The 25781-nt window shown below is 39.7% G+C and overlaps 1 protein-coding gene across 7 annotated transcripts in view; it reads left to right on the top strand.

Annotated features, from left to right (window-relative positions):
* Nucleotides 1-25781, top strand: part of KCNMA1 (potassium calcium-activated channel subfamily M alpha 1) — an 841792-nt gene that overhangs the window by 477 nt on the left and 815534 nt on the right. The window lies entirely within an intron of this gene.

The raw sequence follows: 25781 nt of genomic DNA, 5'->3' as shown, positions 1-25781 counted from the left end.
CTGGGGAGCTGGGAGCGAAGGCGAGGGTTGCTTGGTGTTTATTGTAGGGTTGCGCCCTGAAGCGTTGATCGAATGGCGGTGTTGTTGTAGGGTCGCCTTTTAGACTCCGTGAGAGGAGCAGCGGCTGAGTATTGTAGGGTGGCTCTGTTCCGTGTCACGTTAGGAAATGTTTCCACAGAGACGGCTCCATCTTCAGCGGCTGGTGACAGGAGAATTCCCCCCTGCTGTCTGCCGGCCAGGTCAATGCTGCCTTTTGACATAGCGGGACAGTTCCGCGGAGATGGCCCCTAAGATGACTCTCCCCTCGACTAGAAAGACCTTTCAGGGGGAACGATAGTTTGGTGGTGCTGGTTGTTCTTTGCTGAATTAAGTTGTTTTCTTCCATGGCACCAAGAAGGAAAAACTTGGTAGAATTCATTTCTCTTGAGGCTAGGTCCATAGCACCAAGTGCCTCTCTTGGGCTTCTCTTTGGTGTGATAAATGTAGATGTATTTTGTGAATTTGTAAGTAACTGCACTGGATCAGATTTTCTTCTATAATTTCGCCAGGATGTAGCACTTAAAGGTGCATTGGAGTCCTGCCACCATTTACACCTTACCAAATGGGAAGTAGTGCAGTGAACACTTCAGCTTCTCTGAGGTCGTCTTCAAAACCCAAACTAGGATCCTGGCTAAACACAGATTATCCTGATCCCCCCCCCCTTTTTTTTTATTTGAGAGAAATGGGACAGAAAGTGTTAAGGCTTTGAATTTGCTAAAGTGGATTTTGACAGGCAATTTAAGACCCCAAAATAGACTGGCAGCTGGAGTTTCTCCCCTTCCCTTTTCACATTTTTTGGATTACACATGGAATAATATCTGCTTTAGTTATTCCTGGCACACACATACTCACAAGAACACACACACCTTTTAATATATGGTTGCTAACTTGCTTTGACTAGTGTGCTGCCTGCCCTCCCACCCCCCATATGATCTGGCACAACCTGGCTGCACAAGAGGGTTTTTTGTCTTTTACTGGAAATTGGAAAAAATCATAAAGTAAGGTAATCATGTAACATCTTGGGAAATGTGATACAGTTCATTAATATCTTTCTTGGGGTGTTCAGGTAGTTTATGGTAAAGTTGCATAAAGAAGAATCTCTTAATTTCAGTTGGAAATAATTTGGGTTTATAATAATTGTGCTATCAGTGGAAAATGTGGCAATTAAATAGATGGGGTAAAATAAAACTTTTAACTCAGGTCTCACAGAAAAAATACCAGACAGCGGAGATACTTTTATTAAACAAGAAATCTACAAGGTAACTGAAATGTGAGCTTGTGGAAGAAGAGATTTGCCAGATGTGCTCATAGAGCTTAGTTGTATTTTATGACAATAAACATGTGTTTTGGAAAATACCGGTTCCTATGAAAGGAAAAACCAAATTCCCAAGAGAGGGGTATCTAGTTAGATTTGTCTGGAGTTTCCCCTCTATATTTTTAGTCTCCTTCTCTGCTTGTGGTGATGAGCCACAGAAGGCACAAAGGATACAGAAAATCCTAAGAGGTGATTGACTTCTTCACCCATGAGATTCAAAAGCTAGAGCAAGCCACCTTCTAGCAAATTGTTTATTATAGTGCATTCATAAATGTCCTTGGACCGACAATCTGTTTTTTGGAGATGGTCAGTTAAAGCAGCTCATGTATCTCTTAAGGAAAGTTAGGAAAGGCACATCTAAATTGTCTTCTAAACATCCATTTCAAACAGGCCAAATATGTTTATTGAGTTAAATAATTGTCTGTTACCACTGGTCTGAACCTTTTATGTTTGAGTTGTCTCAGGGCTTACTTACTTACTTGTGCAGGACAAATCCTCATCCAGTAGCAAGCCAGGAGCTTACACATCTTGGAGCTAAAATAGCCAGCTCTATGACGATCTGTCTGTGGAAGAGGTTAGGGAGGACAGTAGAGGACTCTGCAGACAGGGGGAGATGTGCACCTTTTTTAGGATGCACCTATTAAATTTGTGCAGGTTTTCTAGTATTTGGTAAAGAATAATTAGCAGGGCCTCAGTCCTGCATTACTGGCACATTCAGTAGTCCTACTGATTTCATTGAGAGTTCTGAGTGCACAAAGAGTGTGTGATTGTACCGCAAATGCTAGAAAAGGAACCTGCAATAGATACCAACTGAAATGACAAATGAAACCCCCTTAAACTTCTGCACAAGCCATATGCCCCATGGCCACTTGGCAAAGGCTGTTGCAACAGACGTGTGCTTATGCACACATTCACATGTATATTATGTCCTCTACTTTGAACCCCTAGCAGAGGTACTGTTTGGCATGAGAAGCAACTGTGTTGAGACCTTTCCTTCCTAGTATGTCCTCTTTCTTTCTCCTCTGGTGCGGCAGAGTTAAAATATCCTACTCCTTGCATCTACAGAAGGAGTGGTCACAGTGTTCTAATAAATCTTTTTCATCTCTGACTTCTATGACTTATACCAAATAATTTGTTCATGTATTAAAAGTCACAGGGAGCAGAATTACTTTGTCAGCAGCTGATCAGTACATTAAGTTCATGCAGATTCCAGGAATTCCATCACCTGTTATTCCAATAGCAGCAAATGAGTTACCGTATGCTTTTCCTTAGAACCCCAGCTTAAAGCCGTGTACTTAATATTCCTGCAGGACTCTGTCAGATTCACTTTGTGGATCTAGCTCTTTTTAGCAGATGCATTGTATGGAGCTACAGTTCTTTTTCTTGCTTTTTAATTTTTAACTGCATTGTGGTTATACTTGTTTTTGGACTTTAAAAAAATATTGAATGCATTGTATTTAACCCTTTAGGTGATACAAAATGTGTTGTGGCTACATTTTACTTTTCTTAGGGATGGTACAACAAGAGAGAAGGGAATGATAATATCCAGTAGAATGCTTTTCAAAATTCAAAACTGTTGCATAGTAATATGAAATTAATACTCTTAATTTTTGCTAATAACTCGTGAAGTTACAATTTATTTTGGACTGTAACTTATTTTGAAAAATGGCAAAATTTATTTATTTCTTTCTTTTTTTTCCAGTCTGCCAGAGAGCATGATGTAAATTCTGATCTGTGTTAGTCAGTACTTCAGACAATCTTAAAGTCACTTGCAATTTCTGGCCACTATTTTTGTTTGTTTGTTCTGTATCTAACAAGTTACACATTTTTAATTTTAATTTTGCAACAATGCCTTTAGTCTTGTTTTTAGAGAGTTGTAAAATGCTGTTTGTTTCTCAGTGTCTTGTGTTTAGTGCTCCATCTTAAGTAGTAAGTAGCTGTTTTCTTATTAAGAATTAGGATTGGTTCTTGAGTATGGTTTGCTTTTTCTCTGTCTTCTTTGGCAAACCTGTTCAGTTCCTAAATTAGTATTTAAAATGGGAGAACATGAGATAGGAATAAGGTGGATTGGACTCTGGTCATTTTACTTGCTATTATGTATGGCAATACAATAAAAAGATTCTAATAAGAATTACATTTGTATTGTGTAGTTTACATAATTACATTTGGTGGGATTAAAAAAATAAGGGATATAATCCCTTGTGCTTCATGGCATAAAGTGATCACTACCCATCTGAGGTTAGGATGGAACCACCTCCTCCATGGACATAAGTGTCCATTACAGGTTTTCTTGGAACTTCTTTTGAAGCATCTGGTACTGGTCACTTGATAGATACTGGATTAGATGAACCTGCTACTGGCAATGCCTGTGTTCCTGAATGACACTACTCTACCTTCAGAGTGTTTGGTTATATACTAGTTAACTTACAAACAAGCTAATCAGACAGACTGGCTGGCCCTTGCACAGGTTTGCAATGGAAAGAGAGGACATGTAGAATGTCTTTCCCACAGGGATTGCATGGGTATGCAAGACAGTGAGTGGGCCCAATGGGAGTCCTTTTGTGGAGGTGGCCAGGCGCAGAGTGCCCTCTAGAAGGCTCCTTTTTCTGTGCTCCCTGGATCCCCAGAGGGCATTATTGCCTTAGTTATTATGTCTTCCAGAGCTCCTTCTGGTATGGCCCATCTTTGTGACAGCCGAGTCCTTAGCATTGATAGCTGTTTCTCTAAAAACAGATGTTTTGGGGAATTTGCTCCACCCACATATGACTACTATAAATAGCAAATCGCTGGGGCATCGATTGAAATTATTAACTAACCACTAACTATAAAACACCCCTTTGCAATTAACTTAGGCCACTTATGTCAGTAGATTTTTTAAAAATCACATAGTGTTAGTTTGAAAAAAATTCTGTCAACTGTTTTTGATGGGCAAACTGGATTTTCAGTGAAACTAACATTTTCATGAAGTATCTGTTTTCCTTAAAAATGTTAGAATGTTCATCCACAAACCAAACCTTAAACTGGAAAAAGTTTTCCAATGAAAAGTCAAAAATTTCTCTGGAAGGGGAAGCCCCATTTTTGGATCAGCTCTATGTAACATATAGACAGACATTTTAGCTTTTTAGGTAGTGACGTCTGAATCTGTAGACACCCCTCTAGAAAACCCAAATATCCAGATATATCAGTTGTATACCTTTCTGTCAGATATGCACATATCTGTAAGGTGGGAGCGTCCTTGGTTCAAAGCTGCCTATACAAAGCTTGTCTTGCCTCTCTTTTTAATATGCACTAAACAGAAGCAAATGAACAGAAGAGGATTGGATGGCTCATCAGATTAATAGTGAACTACAGAGCATTTTGCTTTTAGGTCAGAGGTCAAACCTGGCCAAAGTTGGTAGTGACTGAGACATTACCATCTTCTGGTTGACTGTATGAAACTACCTGGTGAGTCTGAGTTCTGTTTCTAGTGGGCAAGTTTCCAGTTGTGATGTGAAGATGTCATCAAAGAGGTCAAGGAGGGAAAGGGACTTGAAGGTAGAACTACCTTCAATCCTTTAGCAGTTCATTCCAGAATAGCAATTAGGCACCTGCATTGAGATGCTTACTGTTGCCCAGGCCATACATCTGCTGTGGAGAAAAATGTGCTTTCAGTCTCCATAGCTCCTAATTCATTACCAAATTCATTTCAATTTTAAAAATGTAAATGATAAAAATAGACACAAATCCAAAATATAAAAGATATGGATAGTGCTTTAAAAGGCAAACAAAAAGCCCTTTAGCGGGCCTTGAGTTAATCACTATTCTGACCGAGCACCATCCACCGGCTTTTGCAACAAATATGTTTGACAAAGAAAAAAATAAAAAGCAAAATCTAAAGTGACGTGCTCTAATATAACACTGGATTACCCCATCACATCACATACATGTAAGTGTTACTATGGAAACCATTAGACATCACACTTTTTCCCAGTGTAGCACAATTGAAGCAACAACTGTGATAAGGAGCTTTGTGCTGTTTAATATTGATCCACATACCCAAGGTTGATACCTGTGGGATTCCTGCATGCAGTATATAACCCTAAATGTAGATTCCCCGTGAAAATTTAGAGATTTCACTAGGTCTAAACATAACCTCTCTCTAACAGTTGCATGTTGGTCTGCAATAGAGAAGGTGTGTGAGGCACTACTGTTAGTCCTCTTTAAGGACCTTTTAAATCAATCTAGCTTGTAACCTAAATTTTCTGAACAGGAAAGTCCTCTGTGGAATCCTACACTGAAAAACATAGACACTCTTGTAGCCTTTCAGTACAATCACAGGAAAGTGGATTATGAGTTTCTCTCATCAAAGCTCCTTATTTCAGAATATGGAGCACGGGGTGACCAACTTGCTAACTGTGGAACAACAGTCAACATTTAATGTCCTGATCCTGATCCTTGTGTCCCAAATGACTTCAGTGAGGTTCTGTGTGAGTTTAGAGTAACAGCCATGTTAGTCTGTATTCGCAAAAAGAAAAGGAGTACTTGTGGCACCTTAGAGACAAACCAATTTATTTGAGCATAAGCTTTCGTGAGCTACAGCTCACTTCATCGGATGCATACTGTGGAAAGTATAGAGGATCTTTTTGTACACACAAAGCATGAAAAAATACCTACTCCCACCCCACTCTCCTGCTGGTAATAGCTTATCTAAAGTGATCACTCTCCTTACAATGTGTATGATAATCAAGGTCGGCCATTTCCAGCACAAATCCAGGGTTTAACAAGAACATCTGAGGAGGGGTAGAGGGGGTAGGAAAAAAACAAGGGGAAATAGGTTACTTTGCATAATGTCTTAGTCACTCCCAGTCTCTATTCAAGCCTAAGTTAATTGTATCCAATTTGCAAATGAATTCCAATTCAACAGTCTCTCGCTGGAGTCTGGTTTTGAAGTTTTTTTGTTGTAATATTGCAACTTTCATGTCTGTGATCGCGTGACCAGAAAGATTGAAGTGTTCTCCGACTGGTTTTTGAATGTTATAATTCTTGACATCTGATTTGTGTCCATTTATTCTTTTACGTATAGACTGTCCAGTTTGACCAATGTACATGGCAGAGGGGCATTGCTGGCACATGATGGCATATATCACATTGGAGGATGTGCAGGTGAACGAGCCTCTGATAGGGTGGCTGATGTTATTAGGCCCTGTGATGGTGTCCCCTGAATAGATATGTGGGCACAGTTGGCAACAGGCTTTGTTGCAAGGATAGGTTCTTGGGTTAGTGGTTCTGTTGTGTGGTATGTGGTTGCTGGTGAGCATTTGCTTCAGGTTGGGGGGCTGTCTGTAGGCAAGGACTGGCCTGTCTCCCAAGATTTGTGACAGTGTTGGGTCATCCTTCAGGATAGGTTGTAGATCCTTAATAATGCGTTGGAGGGGTTTTAGTGGGGGGCTGAAGGTGACGGCTAGTGGCGTTCTGTTATTTTCTTTGTTAGGCCTGTCCTCTAGTAGGTGACTTCTGGGTACTCTTCTGGCTCTATCAATCTGTTTCTTCACTTCCGCAGGTGGGTATTGTAGTTGTAAGAATGCTTGATAGAGATCTTGTAGGTGTTTATCTCTGTCTGAGGGGTTGGAGCAAATGCGGTTGTATCGCAGAGCTTGGCTGTAGACAATGGACTGTGTGGTGTGGTCTGGGTGAAAGCTGGAGGCATGTAGGTAGGAATAGCGGTCAGTAGGATTCTGGTATAGGGTGGTGGTTATGTGACCATCGTTTATTAGCACTGTAGTGTCCAGGAAGTGGATCTCTTGTGTGGACTGGTCCAGGCTGAAGTTGATGGTGGGATGGAAATTGTTGAAATCATGGTGGAATTCCTGAAGGGCTTCTTTTCCATGGGTCCAGATGATGAAGATGTCATCAATATAGCGCAAGTAGAGTAGGGGCGTTAGGGGATGAGAGCTGAGGAAGCGTTGTTCTAAGTCAGCCATAAAAATGTTGGCATACTGTGGGGCCATGCGGGTACCCATAGCAGTGCCGCTGAGTTGAAGGTATACATTGTCCCCAAATGTAAAATAGTTATGGGTAAGGACAAAGTCACGAAGTTCAGCCACCAGGTTAGCCGTGACATTATCGGGGATAGTATTCTTGATGGCTTGTAGTCCATCTTTGTGTGAAACGTTGGTGTAGAGGGCTTCTACATCCATAGTGGCCAGTATGGTGTTATCAGGAAGATCACCGATGGATTGCAGTTTCCGCAGGAAGTCAGTGGTGTCTCGAAGGTAGCTGGGAGTGCTGATAGCATAGGGCCTGAGGAGGGAGTCTACATAGCCAGACAATCCTGCTGCCAGGGTGCCAATGCCTGAGATGATGGGGCGCCCAGGACTTCCAGGTTTATGGATCTTGGGTAGTAGACAGAATATCCCAGGTCGGGGTTCCAGGGGTGTGTCTGTGCGGATTTGATCTTGTGCTTTTTCAGGGAGTTTCTTGAGCAAATGCTGTAGTTTCTTTTGGTAACCCTCAGTGTGATCAGAGGGTAATGGTTTGTAGAAAGTGGTGTTGGAGAGCTGCCAAGCAGCCTCTTGTTCATATTCCGACCTATTCATGATGACAACAGCACCTTCTTTGTCAGCCTTTTTGATTACGATATCAGAGTTGTTTCTGAGGCTGTGGATGGTATTGTGTTCTGCACATCTGAGGTTGTGGGGCAAGTGATGCTGCTTTTCCACAATTTCAGCCCGTGCACGTCAGCGGAAGCACTTTGTGTAGAAGTCCAGTCTGCTGTCTCGACCTTCAGGAGGAGTCCACCTAGAATCCTTCTTTTTGTAGTGTTGGTAGGGAGGTCTCTGTGGATTAGTATGTTGTTCAGAGGTGTGTTGGAAATATTCCTTGAGTTGGAGATGTCGAAAATAGGATTCTAGGTCACCACAGAACTGTATCATGTTCGTGGGGGTGGAGAGGCCCCGAGATAGGACAGCTGCTTCTGCTGGGCTAAGAGTATAGTTGGATATGTTAACAATATTGCGGGGTGGGTTGAGGGAACCATTGCTGTGGCCCCTTGTGGCATGTAGTAGTTTAGAAAGTTTAGTGTCCTTTTTCTTTTGTAGAGAAGCAAAGTGTGTGTTGTAAATGGCTTGTCTAGTTTTAGTAAAGTCCAGCTATTACCAACAGGAGAGTGGGGTGTGGGGGGGGGGAGAAAACCTGGATTTGTGCTGGAAATGGCCCAACTTGATTATCATACACATTGTAAGGAGAGTGATCACTTTAGATAAGCTATTACCAGCAGGAGAGTGGGGTGGGGGGAGAGAAACCTTTTGTAGTGGTAAACACCCATTTTTTCATGCTTTGTGTGTATAAAAAGATCTTCTATACTTTCCACAGTATGCATCCGATGAAGTGAGCTGTAGCTCACGAAAGCTTATGCTCAATAAATTGGTTAGTCTCTCAGGTGCCACAAGTACTCCTTTTCTTTTTGTGTGAGTTTAAGGGTTTGCCTGATCAGGCAGTAAACCAGCAATGATTACATATGCTAGCGTCCGAGGTTGTAGGATGGAAGTCCTAGAACCTACCTAGATCCAGGAATATGACAATATAGAGTATTCCAGCAGGACACTAAGGGCAAGAAGGAGAGGATCCTTTGAGCGTTGATGAAAAGTTGTCTGTCTGGAATTGTATGAAGATCCTGGAATTTCATGAAGCTGAATATTCAGGTTTTCAGATTCCCAATTGAAATTTGTCCAGGGAAAACTTAAAAAGCTGCACTCTGAACATGCATTTGGTGGAGTTTCTAGTCAGAGGAAATATAGTGTGTGTGTGTGTGTATTCTCCTGCATATTTGAATTCAGGAACTGAAAGGAAGGTGGGGACAAGAGATAATGTGTTGCAAGTAGAAGGGCATTTACAGAATTGATTGTTTCTCTTTTGAGTTCATACTCTGCTGAAGTATTTGAGATCAATTCTTCACTGCCTCATACCTTTTGTTCTCATTTACTCCAGTGCAATCTGGGTGCAAAACTCTACCGGATCAGAACAGTAACATTTTACACCTATTACGCCTGTCATTTGCACAGGGATAAATGATGACAAAAGGTGTAGGGCACTGGAGAATTGGGCCCTGTATGCTTGTGTGTTTGGGGGGTGGGGGGGGGAGGGGAGGGGCTAAACACAGAACCAGCCCAGCTGGTTTTGAGCAAAATGAAGACTGGAGGTACAGCAGAAGCATCAGTTAGTGCTTGTGTTTCTGAAGGGGGAGATTGGATTTGGGTGAATTTAAAAAAAAAATTAAATTTGTCAAATTATTCATGCATATATTAGTCAAATAATTATCCCAGCTCTATACCTGGGTGAATAAATTATATGCACACACATGGAATAATGTATTAATTCACCTTATTTGACCAACTCTAATGGAGTTGTATTGCTATGGAAGGGCCCATTTTGAAGTCTAGATATTAATAGTCCCAGATTATATGCCAGTTTCAGATCAATGAAAGGAACACTTTATTCCCATAGATAGCATATGTGATCCTGTTTGAATGAATGCAATGCTGTAGGGTTCAGTTTGGTTTGGCCATGTTGCTTTTTGATGATCTGTGATATGTATTTGTCAGTTTGGTCACTCCAGAAACTGAGAGCCTTAACCAAAACCTGTTGAATTTTATGGAAACAGTTCCACTGACTTCAGTGGGCTTTGGTCCGGACCCTGGATAAGTATTATGGACTTTAAAACATTTTAAAAGATCTTATCTGTTAACATTTTTGATGATTAAAACTGAATTTTTAAAAAATCGAATCCAGTTTTTATCATTCATGCCATTAATGTACTTTTTGTATTTTACTTATCTTGGACATATGCTAGCTTAGCCCTTTACTGTTATGTTTGGGTTTCTAAAGGAAAAAAGTTAGAAACTTGTGTGTGTGTATGTGGGGGGTGGGTCACATTAAGATTTTTAACTATTTCTTGGCCCCTTTGAAATGAAAATCTAGGTGCTGAAACTGTATTGACAGTACATCTACCATGGTCCATATCCTGCACAGTGATCATCATCGGTAAGCATCTGCGCTTTTGCGGAGCCACACTGAATTCAACGGAGCCATGCATGGACAAAGGTCTCCACTCACATGGATCAGTTTGCAGTACTAGGGCTTATGTTTGCAGCTAGGTCCCAAGCCTGCAAATCCTTGAGCATGCACCTCACTTTACTACTGTAAGCAGTTCTGTTGATTTAACTGGGACTTCTCCCACTAAGTAAGTTAAACTTATGTAAAAGTATTTGCAGGATTGGGGCCTTAGTTTGGTGCATTTGAAATACAGCATTTCACGTATCCTTGCCGATATTTTAATAAACATGGGTACTAGTTGTACATGTCACTTCTCTGTTCCTCAGTTTCTCCATCTGTAAAAACTAGTAATAATAAAACTTTTTTTTTTTTTGTAAAATGCTTTGAGATTTATGGCTGAAAAGCATTATATAAAAGCTAGTATTGCATTTATTGTGCATAAAGTGGAATCCTTCTTCAGGCTTTTATGTCCTTTAATTGTGTGTATGTAATGGCATAAAATAAATTATACTCTGTCAAGTATACAGTATTCATGGAAAAACTGGAATTTATATGCAGAACTGAATATAAGATACATGGGCAAACAATATGACCTCACTATTAATATATAATGGGATAAACAAATACCCATTAATACCAGGTCATAATGCCACTGAGGAGCTATGGTAAAATTATAAACCAGAAGAATGGAGCTTGAATGGCTTGTCACTAAAACCATCAGATAAAATTCCACCATGTTACACATTTATTGTTTGGTTTATTAATGTACAGAGAAGTAAGTTTAGAATATATATATATTTCTCCTGGCCAAAAAAATGATGGCTAAATATTTGTCTTACCTTTTTCTGTGCACTTTGCCTTTCTACACACTATCTACTATGCATGAAATACTTTAATACTTAGATAACTCTTTGATAGCCGTTTTGTTAAACTCAAAGGGAGACACATTCAAAGGTTGCTATTGATGAGTTAAGAGCATCAGTGATGCTGTAGTTAATTTCCATTCTCTATATAAGGAAATATTATTGTGGTTCAGATACTCTGTAGTAACTATTTGTAAATGGTGGCCATTGTATTTCAAATAAAATGGTTCAAAGTATAGTGCTTTTCCTAAACATCTTAAGATTTTTTTTTATGAAGAGCGATGCTGATAAATTTATTTATTTTTGTGAATTTGCACAAGTATTTCATTGGGCATAAATGATTGAACTGTTTTACCAGTGGCTGGAGAGTTGTCTTATTTGGACTATGTGGGCCATGGGTTAAGATTTTGTCACAGTTATTTTTAGTAAAAGTCCCAGACAGGTTGCGGGCAATAAACAAAATTCATGGAAGCCTGTGACCTGTCTGTGACTTACTAAAAATAAGGAAGGGGGCTGGGTGGGGGTGGGGAGCGGAGAAACTACCAGCTCCAGCCCCTATCACCTGTAGGCGGCGGCTGAGAGGTGAGGTGCCCCCTGCCGCCATGGCACAGGGCTGAAGCTGAATGAGAAAATGTCACAGAAGTCTCTGAAAGTCGCAGAATCTGTGACTTTCATGACCTCTGTGACAAAATCTTATCCTTAGCCATGAGTGATACAAGTCTCTTGTCAGTTGTTCTCAATTGAGTCCATTGTCCACAAGTGATTGAAGTCACTTGAATTACAAAGCCTATTTGCTAATCATAAATATATGCTTCTACTGGGTTGTGGGGTTACAGTTTGTGGGTTATGATCCTGCAAACCTTTCTCATGTATATAATATCATTTAAATCATCTAGACTACTTATTCACAGTCCGTCTCCCCCATTACATAAGTGTCTGGCTCTTAGATTATATGTGATACAGACACTCACCTCCACTCCTTTTGACTAAGTGATGATTTCCTGCATTTCCTTAATTTTTGTATAAGTGAATATTTCTAACATTCTGTTAGATTATGCAATTGCACTAAACTGTTTTTATTATGTGGCACGGCCTTTAATTTTAGATTCTGGTTTCCCTGTATTCCATGTATACTTATATTTGTTAGTGTGCCAATTTGTATCAACAACAGACTGCTATTAACCTTAGGTTATTTTCACATAATTTGAGGTTCCTTGCTATAATAGATATTTGTTTTTGTTTTGTTTGTTTTTTTTCATTTATAGGACTATAGTCCACACTTATTCTTTAATATTTTTGAGAGAGGTGTGAATTATATGTCCAAGTAGTGAAGTATTCCGGTAGGAATAGTCTGTCTTCAAAAAAAAAAAAAAAAAAAGACATTCCTAGCTTTGGTGCCTGTTATATTGACTAGATTTTGGGATCTGAAGGAGTCATTGGCTGATCCTAACTCCTGTTGATTCCAAGTGAAGTATGCCAGTGATGAAGTTAGTCCAATGGGCCTAAAATATGCAAAATACTTCAAATGAATGAAATCCTAACAGTTAAATTGTCTGAAAATTTTGTGTAGTGTGCCAGATTCTTAAACATTCCTCTGGGAAAAGTTACTTCATCTGTTAAGTTATAATAAGGCAAAATCCTCTTCCCCTTAATTGTGCAAGTAATGGCATTGGTTTTGTATAAGTAAAGGGAACAGGATGTTTACCCTATGTCTTACCCTCCTGAAAGATCACAAAGAACTTTACAAACTGTCTGCACAGAAATCACTTAGGATCAGATTTTTAAAGGTATTTAGGTTCCTAAAGAACCAGGTAGGTGTTAATTTGGATTTTCAAAAGCCCCATCTATATCTTTAGGTGCCTAAATACCTTTAAAAATCTGACCCTTAGTGCATTGCATGAAGAAGAATGGAACACTTAATTCCCCTGATATTTAAATTAGTAGTTGTAACAGTATTATACTTTGCACTAATATTATAGCACTCTTACATTAATTCTGCTAAAGTATGCATGATTTCTATGGGAAATTGTGCATCATGTACCACATGTGCTATTTTTGTTGACACATGGCACTTAGGCCACGACTTTCAAAAATAGATGCTTGAAGTTAGGCTCTTCAATTCATATTTAGGCACCTAAATAAGTGGTCTGATTTTTCAAAAGTGATGAGCACTCAGCAGCTTCATTTGACTTCAGTGGGAGGTGCTGGGTACTCAGCATTCTGAAAATTTGGTTGCTTATTGAGATACCTGAATATGAATCTAAGACCTGAAGTTTAGGCACCTTCTTTGAAAATGTTGATCTTGCAGTATTCTCTGAATTTCACTGATTTATGCATAAATTCAACATCCTCCCCCTGTCGTGCACACCTCTCTCTCTCTCTCTCAGGAGAGCTATGTGCTATTAGCTTATGTACAATTTTACAAATGCTTCAAGGCAATAAGCTCTGGTACATTAGCCTGCAGTATTTATACATGTCTAGCCCTAAATTTCTTCCAGCCTAAGAGGCTGAGGTATGGCTCCCACACAAACAAGGGTTTTGTTTAAAGCCGTTTGCTTTTCAAATAAGTTTAATAGTGTGTTACGTGAGGAACAATGCATTTGTTTGGTATTTTTTGGTACTTTCCATTTTCTTGAATGTGTGGGGATTATTCCAAACAGAATATGACATGGATGGCTACACTTATTCCCTATAGGGGCTGTAGGGGATTATTCATGCACAGGTGCTTTGTGCGTGTGGGTGTATACAGTCTTTCAGTGTTTCCTTTAAAGAAAAGCAATGGCTTAAATATAGAAGACCTACATTCAACTCCTATGCCATAAATAGAGAGGTTTTGTACAAAACTAGAATACATCTCTGGAACTGAATGTATAAAATGCCTGCAGAAATAAAGACACTTCACCATTAATATACGATAGGAAAAGAGACCTGTGTAATACCAGGTTATAAAAACATTGAGAAGTTCTGGTAACATTGTAAACTTCAAAAGTGGAACTTGCGTGGCTTGTTGCTAAAACCACAAGATCAAATTTCATGGGATTGCACGTTTATTATGTTCTTATGGATAAAGGAAAGTAAAATGTTTTATTTTTAAATGGCTAACATTAATTTTTGAAACAGGTCAAGGGTACTGCAAAAAAGTGGCAGACTCTAGTACATTGGGTATAGGAATGCAGGACTCTTGTTCAGTCACCACAGCTTACTTGTTAAAACCCTTCATTAAGATTCAGGGTGATTATTGCTTAATCATGCTAACGGATGGATCACATTATCTCCAGCCAGGACATATAGGGGTGGGAGTGTCCTTTCTGTCTAATGGGAATTAGTGCAGAGGGGTGGCCTATATCGGGCTGATTTTGAGTTAGTAATAAATCCAAACTCCAGGAAGTGTTTGTTAGCTCACATACCCTGAATTAGAATGCTGTGTTGAGGAGGGGTTAGGGACTCAGCCTATTCACAAGCACTAATAATATTTCTGATACTAGTAATGGATTGCCAACCCTCCAGGATTGTCCTGGAGTCTCCAGGAATTAAATGTTATTTTAAATTAAAGATTATGTCATGAGAGGAAATCTCCAGGAATATGTCCAACCAAAACTGGCAACCGTACAGTGTGACAGGGTGTCATGCATGGAGTGCTTCCAGGACTGGGGAGAAATTTCTGCCCATTGAGTGCCTATAGCAAGGGTGGGCAAACTATGGCCCCATGGGTCGGATCCGGCCCCTCAGGGCTTTGGATCCGGCCTGCAGGATTGCCAACCCCATGGTGCCATGGGCTCCACGCCGCTCCAGGATCATGTCCCTGTGGCCCTTGGGGATGGGGGGCAGAGGGCTCCACACTGCACTTGCCTGTGGGAACCTCCCATGAAGCTCCCATTGGCCAGGAACGGGGAACCGCGGCCACTGGGAGCTTTGGGGGAGGTACCCACAGGTGAGGGCAGCATGCGGAGTTCTCTGCCCCCTCTCCCCCAGGGGCTGCAGGGTCGTGGTGCCAGCTGCTTTCCGGTGCGGGGCGGGGGCAGGCAGGGAGCCTGCCCTGGTGTTCGCCACTGCCACCCCAGAGCTATTCCAGGTAAGTGGCGCCGGGCCAGAGCCTGAATCCCTCCTGCACTCTGCACCTCTCCTCCACCCCAACTCCCGGCTGCACCACACACCCTAACCCCCTGCTCTGAGCCCCCTGCTGCCCCCTATGCCGCATAACACGCAATCTATAGCCTATATTTATTAACATGTTCCTGTCCTGTCTAATAAGATATTTTGCACAGTGCTTGTCTAACCCAGAGATCTGGGATCCACTTTTCATGAGACATTCTCACTAGCAGAGAATCAACCCCATAACTGGTAACATCTTGGGCCCTTTCTCCCTCTGTTCCAGGGTCCCAGACATTTTGTCTCCTTTCAAAACCAGGGCATTTCATTAACTTCAGCTCAGCCCTGGAGGTCCTTTGGTTGGAATAGTTTCTTGGGATTCTCTTGTCTTTGTGAATGATTAGACCTGTGCCTGGTCCAGACTGTGAAAACAAGGCTGGGCCGGGTTGAAAGATGTTGAATGTTCTCACTCTTGATTGCGGTAGCCGAGACTCCCTCCACTCATCTCTGACAGTTTCAGAACATAATATTCTACATTTTACATATTACTTAAAATATTTCCTATACAAACAGCTTGTAATAACTAAGATGATCATCTAGTTCCTAGCAGAGAACAGACATGACCCCCTTCAGGGAAGTATCGTGAGGATGGTTGGACACAGGTATAATATACCTGTCTGGATACCTCTGTGTTACGCATATCCAAGTCCACCCAGCAAAGTCGAAATTTGAATGCAGATTCTCTCGCTCAGAGGCCACTGTAATATCAGCTAGACCCCTCTCTATCTGGATGGCAGGTTATTATCTTCATTTTACAAAGAACTACAAAGTGTTAAAATTCACCAGAATGTACATCCAAGCTCCCCTCATTCTCCACCCTGGTGGACTCCTTTCTTTTTACAAAAAACAAATCATCTGAGTGTTTTATATCTTAAAAAATTTATATCTCTAACCCTCCTCAAAATTCTCAGGAGAGCCCTAAGCACATGGGACAGGAGGTGGTTACAATGGAGTAAAAGATTCTGGACACCCAAAAATGCAAATCTAGGCAGAAGCCACGGGAAGTTCAGAGGGTGTAAGTAATGCAGAACTAAGCTGCTAGTGGAGTAACATCACCACCTGTTTGATACCAGCAAGTGCAATGTTGTACTGAAATTAGATACTGCTAATAAACCAAAAAGGCCTATAAAAATGACTAAACCATTAAAATTCCTATTTTTGGCATAAATTCAGGCTTTGGTTGCTGTAGGTTATGAGATTTAATCTATTTACTTACAAGGAGTCATGAGCTCCTCAATAGTTCTGAGTCATCTTTTATTTCATAAGAAGAGATTCTGTGTCACAAAGCCATGCATGTTGTACAGTATTTGCTGTCTATATATGTAAACATTCTTAGGATGTGCTTGGATGAGCACTGCTCTACTGCTGTAATAAAAAGACTATTCATATTGAAGAGAGTTCTTGAGCGTCTTATATATACAGAGTATCTGCATAAATAGGTCATAACACCATGTAAAAGTATCTAACTTTTTCCCTCAATTGGTAAAGGTATTTTTTTTTCTTATAGAAAGTAAACTCTTTTTTTTCTTTTTCTATTTGTCAGATCTCTCAAAGGAGAGAGTTGATTCCTGTGTTGTGAAAAAGGTTTGATATAACGGTGTATAATATTCATTTCTTAAAGCACATGGACGTTTCCAAAAAAATAATGCTACTTCTAGAACTTGAGGATTTCCAGTTAAACATATGCTTGTTGATTATATTATTTTTAGTTCCTTCGAACAACACATGCTGTTCCCAGATATTACTTGTGAATGTAGTATTCTGTTCTTAAGAGGAAAATATCTCAGTGTCAAGGTTCTCTCTTTGTAACCAAGAAAGGAAATATTCAGGGTGCCTGTCAATGTTCTATTTCTTTGAAAGCCTGGGAGACCAGGCTAGAGATAACAATTAATAATACATGAATTGTATCTAAAATGTACCCATTTGACTTTTGAGCTGATGCTAACAATGATGGGGGAGGAGAACAGGTGAAATGATCTGAGCCAAAATAAACATGAAATACATTGTACACCCGTAATGTCATTGTGTGATATATGGCAGATGATAAACAACCTAGCTCAAAAATCAGTCTGCTTTTGTTCAGAGCAGAATTTATAAAGGCAAATGGACTTCATGTAATATTATGGTTTAACACTTGGCATTATTATTATAGTTTATTTTAAGAAAACTTGGGGAACTGTATCTTGTTTGTAGAATGGATTAAATACATTTAGTGTATTAATGATGCATTGGAAATAACAAAGTATCTTAGATAGTTCATAGCAAGTGTCCATCTGCATAGAATTTGAAAACTTGTTATTCAAGCGCAATCCTTTTGTAGTTTTGAATTGCCCATTTAGATTATTGTAAAAACATTTTCTATTGTTCTTAGGCTTTGTAAAAATAAATAAAAATCCTTTTTCATAATTTCTCTGGGCAAGATTATGGTGTTCTTAAAGAAACAGGCATCCCCAATCCCCAGTGCTTCAAAATTTGCGTTACAAACACTGCGAGGGAAAGAGATTGCTTTTGTCCCTATTGGGAGGGGTGCAAAAATTAAACAGCATACATACTGGAAAGTTGTAAAAAATGGTTATTTGTACCTACATAAAAGAATGGGGGTATTTCCAATACATTCTTTCTAATTTTGATGGTGTCCCGTAATATTTATTCTAGTTTTATTTTTTACAGATCAAAGTGTGGTTCATATATCGTTGCCTATAATATTCAGCATCTGCTAATACCAGGTTTCTTAGATACAAGCCAGCGGGTGATGTTGCTTCCTCATAGTTAGAGTGGGTGACTGGGAGTCAGAGATTTTTTCAAAGATGTTGCGGTAATTGAGCCACACCAGTTCCTGGTAAAATTAACAGGATTAAATTAATAGTGATTAAATCCCCTGATTACCTTGGGAAATGCTGACCCTGGTTTTTACTTCCAACTCTGCCAGTGACCTGTTGCTAAGTCACTTACCTTTTTATTTCAGAGTAGCACCCGTGTTAGTCTGTATCCGCAAAAAGAAAAGGAGGACTTGTGGTTAGAGACTAACAAATTGTTTTGAGCATAAACTTTCGTGAGCTACAGCTCATTTCATCGGTTGCATCACAAAAAGCTTATGCTCAAATTAATTTGTTAGTCTCTAAGGTGCCACAAGTCCTCCTTTTCTTTTTACCTTTTTGTGTGTCTTTATTTCTCTCTGCCTCATTTTGCCTATCTATAAAATTAGGACAAAAAGAAAAGGAGGACTTGTGGCACCTTAGAGACTAACCAATTTATTTGAGCATAAGCTTTCATGAGCTACAGCTCACTTCATCAGTGCATCACGAAAGCTCATGCTCAAATAAATTGGTTAGTCTCTAAGGTGCCACAAGTACTCCTTTTCTTTTTGCGAATACAGACTAACACGGCTGTTACTCTGAAACCATTCTTAACTCGGGTTAGCTTGGGTTAAAATGTCCATGAAGACACAGCAACTCTGCTTCTAACTCTGATTATTGGCTCGAGTTAAATTTTTATTAATCGATAATGTTGATAAAAATTTATTAATCGATAATGTTGATTATGGTGGAGTCTAAGGAGCAGCCAATAATGGAGTCCCAGCATGCTAGGCACTGCACAAAGACAAAGTAGTAGGTGGTCCCTGCCCCAAGGAGCTTGCAATCTAAATGGACAGACAGACCCAGGGTGCGGGAAGGCGTAGAAAACACAAGCAGAGTGAACAATGTGACTGCAGCAAATGTCACATTAGTTCCATGAAGGTTTTTTTTTCCTTTTTCTTTCTTTCTTTTTGGAGTGGGTTTAGTTCAAAGGGGATGAGCTAATGGGAAAGAAAAGTGAAGGGAGAGGGGAGAGCGGGACAGAGCAGAGGAGAAGGGGGTGAAAAGGGCAGCTGTGCAGTGAAGGTGAGGTAAAGAGACTGTGGAGGGGTGGGAGCAAACAGCCAATTAGCACAGGGCAGAGAAAGTCCACTCAAAATTGTAGAAAGTTCCCTGAATCTCCAGATAAGAGGTCTCTGCTTTGGCTGCTTCTGCTCCTACTCTCTGGAGCAGTGGTTATCAACCTGTTTACCATTGTGGGATGCATATGCAATTCTCTGTGTTATGTGGGCTGCATTCACACAATATATATACTACTTGTATGGCTCTGAGGATGTCATATGGGCCACAGCTGTATGCTGATTGGGCTGCAAGCAGGACATGGGTTGAGAACCACTGCTCTGGAGTCTGGCTAGCTCCTCACTGCAGTTTTCTCCCATAGGTTGTGGGAAGGTAAAGCCTAGGGTTGTACTTGAGCTGCTCAACATAGTTGCTGTGTCTTCACTGCTGTTTTAACCAGAGTTAGTTAACCTGAGTTAAGAACATGCTTTTTTTTTTTTCCTTCTTCTTCAGTGTGAACGTACCCTAAGTGACTGCAAAAGCTGAGCTCTGTATTCAGTATGTTGCCTTGGTTTTAATTAACAATCTTTCCATTTTCATAACTTTTAATTCTTTGTCAGGAATTTTCTGTGGCTTATTCGCTGAAGTGGCTGTTCTAGCATATGCATATGTAAGAAATCAGATCATAAGGAACTTAATTTTATTTGTCCAAATAACTTTATGGTTGTCCTAGGAGCTGGACTGTATTTTTATTTTTTGTATTCTGTTTGAAAGACAAAAGTAGTTTCTGTAACACTGCATATTAAATATGAAGGGCAACATGTTAATTGTTTTAGACATTTAAAATGTACCATAACTGCAGAAAAATGTATACTAGAACATTTTAGAACAGAAGCTTTGCAGTAACACCCCTTCTGACTAAGTTGGTTAAATTGGGGCTAATTGAATTGCTATAATACTTTTGACACACTGATAGAATCTGTGGAAAAGAATGAATAAAGAGCTAATGTTTGCTTTTAAAAATATGATTATTGGTGGAAATTGCTATTAGAAATTAACAGCGTAAAAGATATAGTACTTTTCAATTAAAAAAGCAGTGTAACTGAGGTTTGTTTAAAACTGTTCCTTGTGAGCTTGGTTAGAACAAGAAATACTGTATTTTACAAAATTTTACTACAAGTCCCTGATAACACGTGATGAATACAGATCATGAAATGGTAACTTGTCAGCTACCCTGGGTTCAGATGTCACTGTATGGAGTGTGCTTGGATTATGTCATTAGCCAGGAGGCTTTGCAAGCAACCAGGGGCTTTTTTTGCTTTCTAAATAAGAGGGCAATTGTTGTCTTTTATAGTTCTGAGCATGGGGTCAATTTGTGAGGGTGTTTTATTTCTATTAAATACTTTAGTCCGTATTCTGTCATCCATGTGTGGACAACCTCCATTTATGTCAGCCGGAATTATGTGTGAGGAATGTGTATGTACTCATAATTATGCAACTACGAAGAATAGGGAAGAATAGGGAAAAGATAATTTGATGCCAAGGGTCACCAAAAAAGCCCTCAAAATAATATAAAACAACTTCAGCTTCAAAGCAAATACCAATAACTGTAATTACCTTGTAGAAGCCTCCGAGGGGACCATATTTTATTGGCACCATATGACAATGAGATTGAATGCTTCAGGTCAAAAGGGCAGATGCTCTGGGACACTGTGACAGGGAGATAAATTAATACAGTGAAAACTTCTTCTAGCAAATTCGGATACAGCAAAACTGTTCAGAGTGAAGTAGAATGAAAGTTCCTGTATGCCTCTTTGTGTATGATGTCTTATTTAGATTGCAAGTTCTTTGGGGCAGGGACTGTGTTTTAACATGTCTACTCAGAGTAACATTTTCAAAAGTGCCCAGATGATTTAAGGCTTGTGGTGAACTGGAGTGTAAATATGCCCTGCCATAGCCTGCCACTCATTAAATGTCCCTGTGGATCCCATTGACGTGCATTGAAAGTTCCATAGTGTGCTCTGATCTATTCCTGTTTTGAAATGGGACTAGCTCAAAACGCACAATGGAACTTTCAGCGTGGGCCACAGGATTCACATGGACACTTAGAGTGTGCAGGCTATTGCAGGGTAGATTTATACCACATCTTGCTGTAAACTAAGTGTTCGTGTAGACATAGCCTTGGGCTCCTACATCATTTAGCTTTTGAAAATGTTAACCACAATATCTAGAGAAATCTTGACTGGGGCCTCTTAGCCCTACCAAACAAACAGGACACGCACACCTACTCACCCACCCACCCATCATCGAGATTAATTTAGATATGTTAATATTATTTCATGCCTTTTTTCCCTTGTACTTTCCTCTAAATTATGGTACTATAAAGATCTGATACAGTGTATAAAGGATGCCTTATAAAAATAAATGGTATTGTATTGCTTCTGTATACCCCTCACTAACTGTTTTATTTTTCCTGTCTTAATGGCAAAACAATTCATTCTTTTTCTTAGTCTGATTCATTTTCCAATAAGATACTGATGTCATCCTAGACCTAAAAGCTCTGCAGTTTGTGCAGCCAAGCAGCAATTAGGTTACACATCCATTTCCCCTCATTTTTTCCCTCTTTCTTTTCACTAAGAAGAGCCATTCTTTGGCTTAATGAAAAGACTTGTTCTAGTGGTCCCGTTGTTGTGTGCCTTTTCACTAGGTTATGTTGAACTACCTACACACAAGCCAGAGTCGGTGCATTACAGCAATAATCCACTACAATGTGGCACTTAGGATCAGTTCCTAGATGTCTGAAAGACTCTCTGGGATTCAGCTAACAATGTTGGATTACCTCTCTCCTATCAAAATATTAAAAGGCAAAGGAATTTGCCTCCGTAAAAATGCCTCCGTAAACAAATGCCTAATATTTGTTCCAGTTTTAGTTGGAATTCTAGTGCTTTGAGAGACTAGAACCAAACAAAGGCAAAGCAGCTCAGGGTCAAATAAACATAGCAATGTTAGGAATAGTATGACAGTCTGTGCCTAGTGTAACAAACTGTATGATATACAGAAGACTGTAACATCCTATCTCTCCCTGCTCTCAGACTGAAATTAATTCCTGTGCAGAAGTCTTCAGTGAACCTTAAGTGGTGCACGGGGTCTCAGTGCATCTAAACCTATACATGTATTGCCTGCCTTTTGATGAACTGTACCAAGGCTAAATTTGGCAGTATGGTCCACTTCTGCCAGGTTCTGAGGTCCAATTCTGAGGTCCAATTCTGCCAGGTCCCTCAGCACTTCACAAGGTCTCACCCTTAGTGATTTAACTATACCCTCTGTTATGGTTGTTGGTAGAAATGGCCCAATACTCCAGACTTGGGATCCAGATTAGGAACCAAATTTCGGTTCAGCTCTAATTATTAGTGAGTGTGACTGATCACTGGCCAGAAATATGCCAGTACTCCAGCTCCAAAACCATCCATTGTCAGTGTTGTGTGATACAATGAGCTACCAGCATTTGAAAATCAGGTTTTTAGTTCATTAAGTGTTATGCGTCTCTTGGTAACAGCTGTGTAAGCTGGGGGAGAGGTAAGGAGTTTAATAACAAAGGAAGGCCTGGGACATTATGATTTCCCAAGTATACTGTTTCCATAGATAAGATTATACTTACAGGAAAGTGAATCTCAATTTTGCCACTGAAATTCATACTTAAAAGAAGAAAAAAATCCTAGCCTAGGCACTGAATTATGCCTTGCAGGGACTCGTATATTCTGTAGCACTAGAAATATTGTAACTCAGTGTTTTATTTTTTAGCAGCATAAGGTGCCCTGAGGGCAACAGGGGCATTATATGTTTTTGAATCTTATTTTTTGCTCAGGTTTTCAAATTGAACCCTGTTTGTTTTTATTTTTCCTTATTTGCCTCTAAAGTCATAGAAATGAGAAAATATTTCCCATATATACCAAGGCAAGGCAGCCTGAAAGGTAAGCTCATTTTGTAAAACTTTTTATTTTAGTTTGTACAGATTCCCCTCAACAGGTCTTTAAATTAAGAAGCCATAGAATTGTCACTTTCAAATTTCCCCTCTATGCTGATAATCAAAGGAAAATAATTTCCCCTGGATTTATGAATTTATTAATAATAGGCTACAGTACTTTTTAAATAGTGACTTTTATCCCAGTGGATCCCAGAGCACTCTTCAAATTGAATAATATATATAAACTGAATAATATATATAAACTTATATATAATAGTGAGAATATGATGTAGCAACCGCCAAAAAAGCCAATGGATTACACTGGAAAAGGGAGTTAATAGAAGAGCTGAGCGATAACAGAATTCAGAGAAAAGTAAGTGTGTGTGTGTGTGAAAGAGAAAGAAATTACTTGAATAACATTGAAGCACATCCACCATTGAGGTAGAATGCAGCATCTAATTAGCAGCACATGGAAACAGGTAGACAGGTCAGGTCACCAAAGTTAAAATCCTTACTCATATAATTAAATATAAATTGCACACAGGCTCTCAGATCTTTGATAAACAAGAGATCAGAACCTCAGTTTTACATCTCCATGGAAGGATTTCCCTTGTAGCAGCACAGTGGTCCCTAGCATCACTGTGGGGGATTGATTTTAGTACTGAATCACCAACACCACTTCCTTCAACACTTGTGTGTTTGGAGATGCATCATCCTTGCACACTCTAGAACCAATGTTGCCTAGCTTTTCAGATGCCAATCTGAGATCAGATTACTGCATTCATCTGCTAGCAAATAATACTTTAACATTTAGCTGTGTATGCCCTAAATCCTGTGTATAATTACCCAAGCTAGGCCAGCATGACTTAATAACTGTTCAGAGCAAGAGCACAAGAGTTTCCCACCTGTCGTTCCCCATCATACCTATACTATCCTCTCCAGTACATACAATAAATGAACGTTCCTATATACACAGATGTGGATAAGACTTAAAGGCCAGAGACCATGTGGCTAAACCAATGAGTGAAGACAAGGAATATGTAGAAAGCTCCTGACAAAGGAAGCTGGTAGGTGAGGCAGGAACATGACTGGGTTTAGGAGCAGAAAATACTGTCATGTTTACTACTTGGTTGGTGGAGAGACTTAGCAAATGGTGGAAGTGAGATAATTGTTTTTTGAAGGCAAAAGCAAGATTACTTTGTCTCTTAGCTTCCTGGCTGGAGGCTTTATAGGAAAGTGGTAATGCTAGCAGACTGTTGAGAGTGAGGCTGGAATAATAATAATAATAAAAAAATTGCATTTGTGATGGGAATGGGAAGAGCCTCCAAAATTTCACAGTGATGACTGTTTGCTATGCCACTCCTGCATATATCTGGTATCCTGCCTCTCTTCTGCACATCCCATAGGTTTTCCCCATTTAACTCACATTGTTGCTTCCTTTGTCTCCATCTCACACAAACATCTTCATCTTTTCTCATGCTATCCCTATGCCTGCAATATGTTCCCTGTGTCTGATGTAACTTCACAAGAGGAGAGGGACCATAGAAATTCTACCTATGGATAACAGCAAATGCATTGGCATATGCTTTCAAAGTAGAGCAATGACAGGCATCCAGGCAAAGGAAGTGGATGACAGAAGATGAAGGGGTAGATGCATCAGATGTGTAGGTTGTAAGTAATGCATGGAGTAATATCCTACTTTATCCCCATTATGTAGTAACACAAAGTACTGAATGGGCATCACAGAAAACTGCACAAAAATGTTGCGAGGTTTATTTGAACCTGGGAATATTAGGAATAGTATGACAGCCAGTGACCCACAAACTGTATGATATACAGAAGACTGCAACATCCTTTCTGCTTTCTGCAACTAGAAAAGGGCAAATCAAAATTTCAAAGAACAGTGAGAAAAGAATAGCTGCTTTTGAAACCTCATGTGATGGAAATTTTTCCTTGAAGCATTTTGTCCTAAAAGACTAGGAGCAGAGAAGGGGAAAAAACAGCTGGGCCCATATCATACAGTATGATTAATTGTGGCACAGAGGGAGGGGGATACTGGTTGACTGCTGGTAGCTAGTTGCTAAAGAACAGAATGTTTATTGATTTGCTTATTCAAAGTACCCCTTTCATCCAGTGTAAATAGGAAAAGATTGGATCACTATTACTACCAGCATATGGGCCAAATTCTAATTCAGTGGGAGACTTGCATATCTATCCAACAACAGAATTTATCTTGCTGGCATTTGAAAACTCTTTAACCCCTTAAATAAATGTACTGGCAATCTATTAAGGTATCTTGAAGACTAGTGGACTGCAGAAATAGCCTGTGAAAGTGCTTACCTTGATCTTTTTAAATAAAAGTTGAGATTCTCCCATAATCATATAACTTTGGGACCTGAAGAAAACACCAAAGATCATCAGAGTGGATGAAATTGTGAGGAAAGGAGGGGTTTTCGGTTGATGTGCTTGTTTGTTTTAAATCACTGGCTTTCTTAACCAAAAGGCTTGAATTAAACAAATGAACTCTTTTTGTTTCTGAACTTTGGGAAGAGAAGTTTAAGAGTGTA

The sequence above is a fragment of the Lepidochelys olivacea genome (assembly GCF_965140295.1).
Source record: "Lepidochelys olivacea isolate rLepOli2 genome assembly, chromosome: 7".
Classification (NCBI taxonomy): domain Eukaryota; kingdom Metazoa; phylum Chordata; order Testudines; family Cheloniidae; genus Lepidochelys; species Lepidochelys olivacea.
Note: the sequence above shows the minus strand (reverse complement) of the source record. Positions and strands in the feature narration are given on the sequence as shown.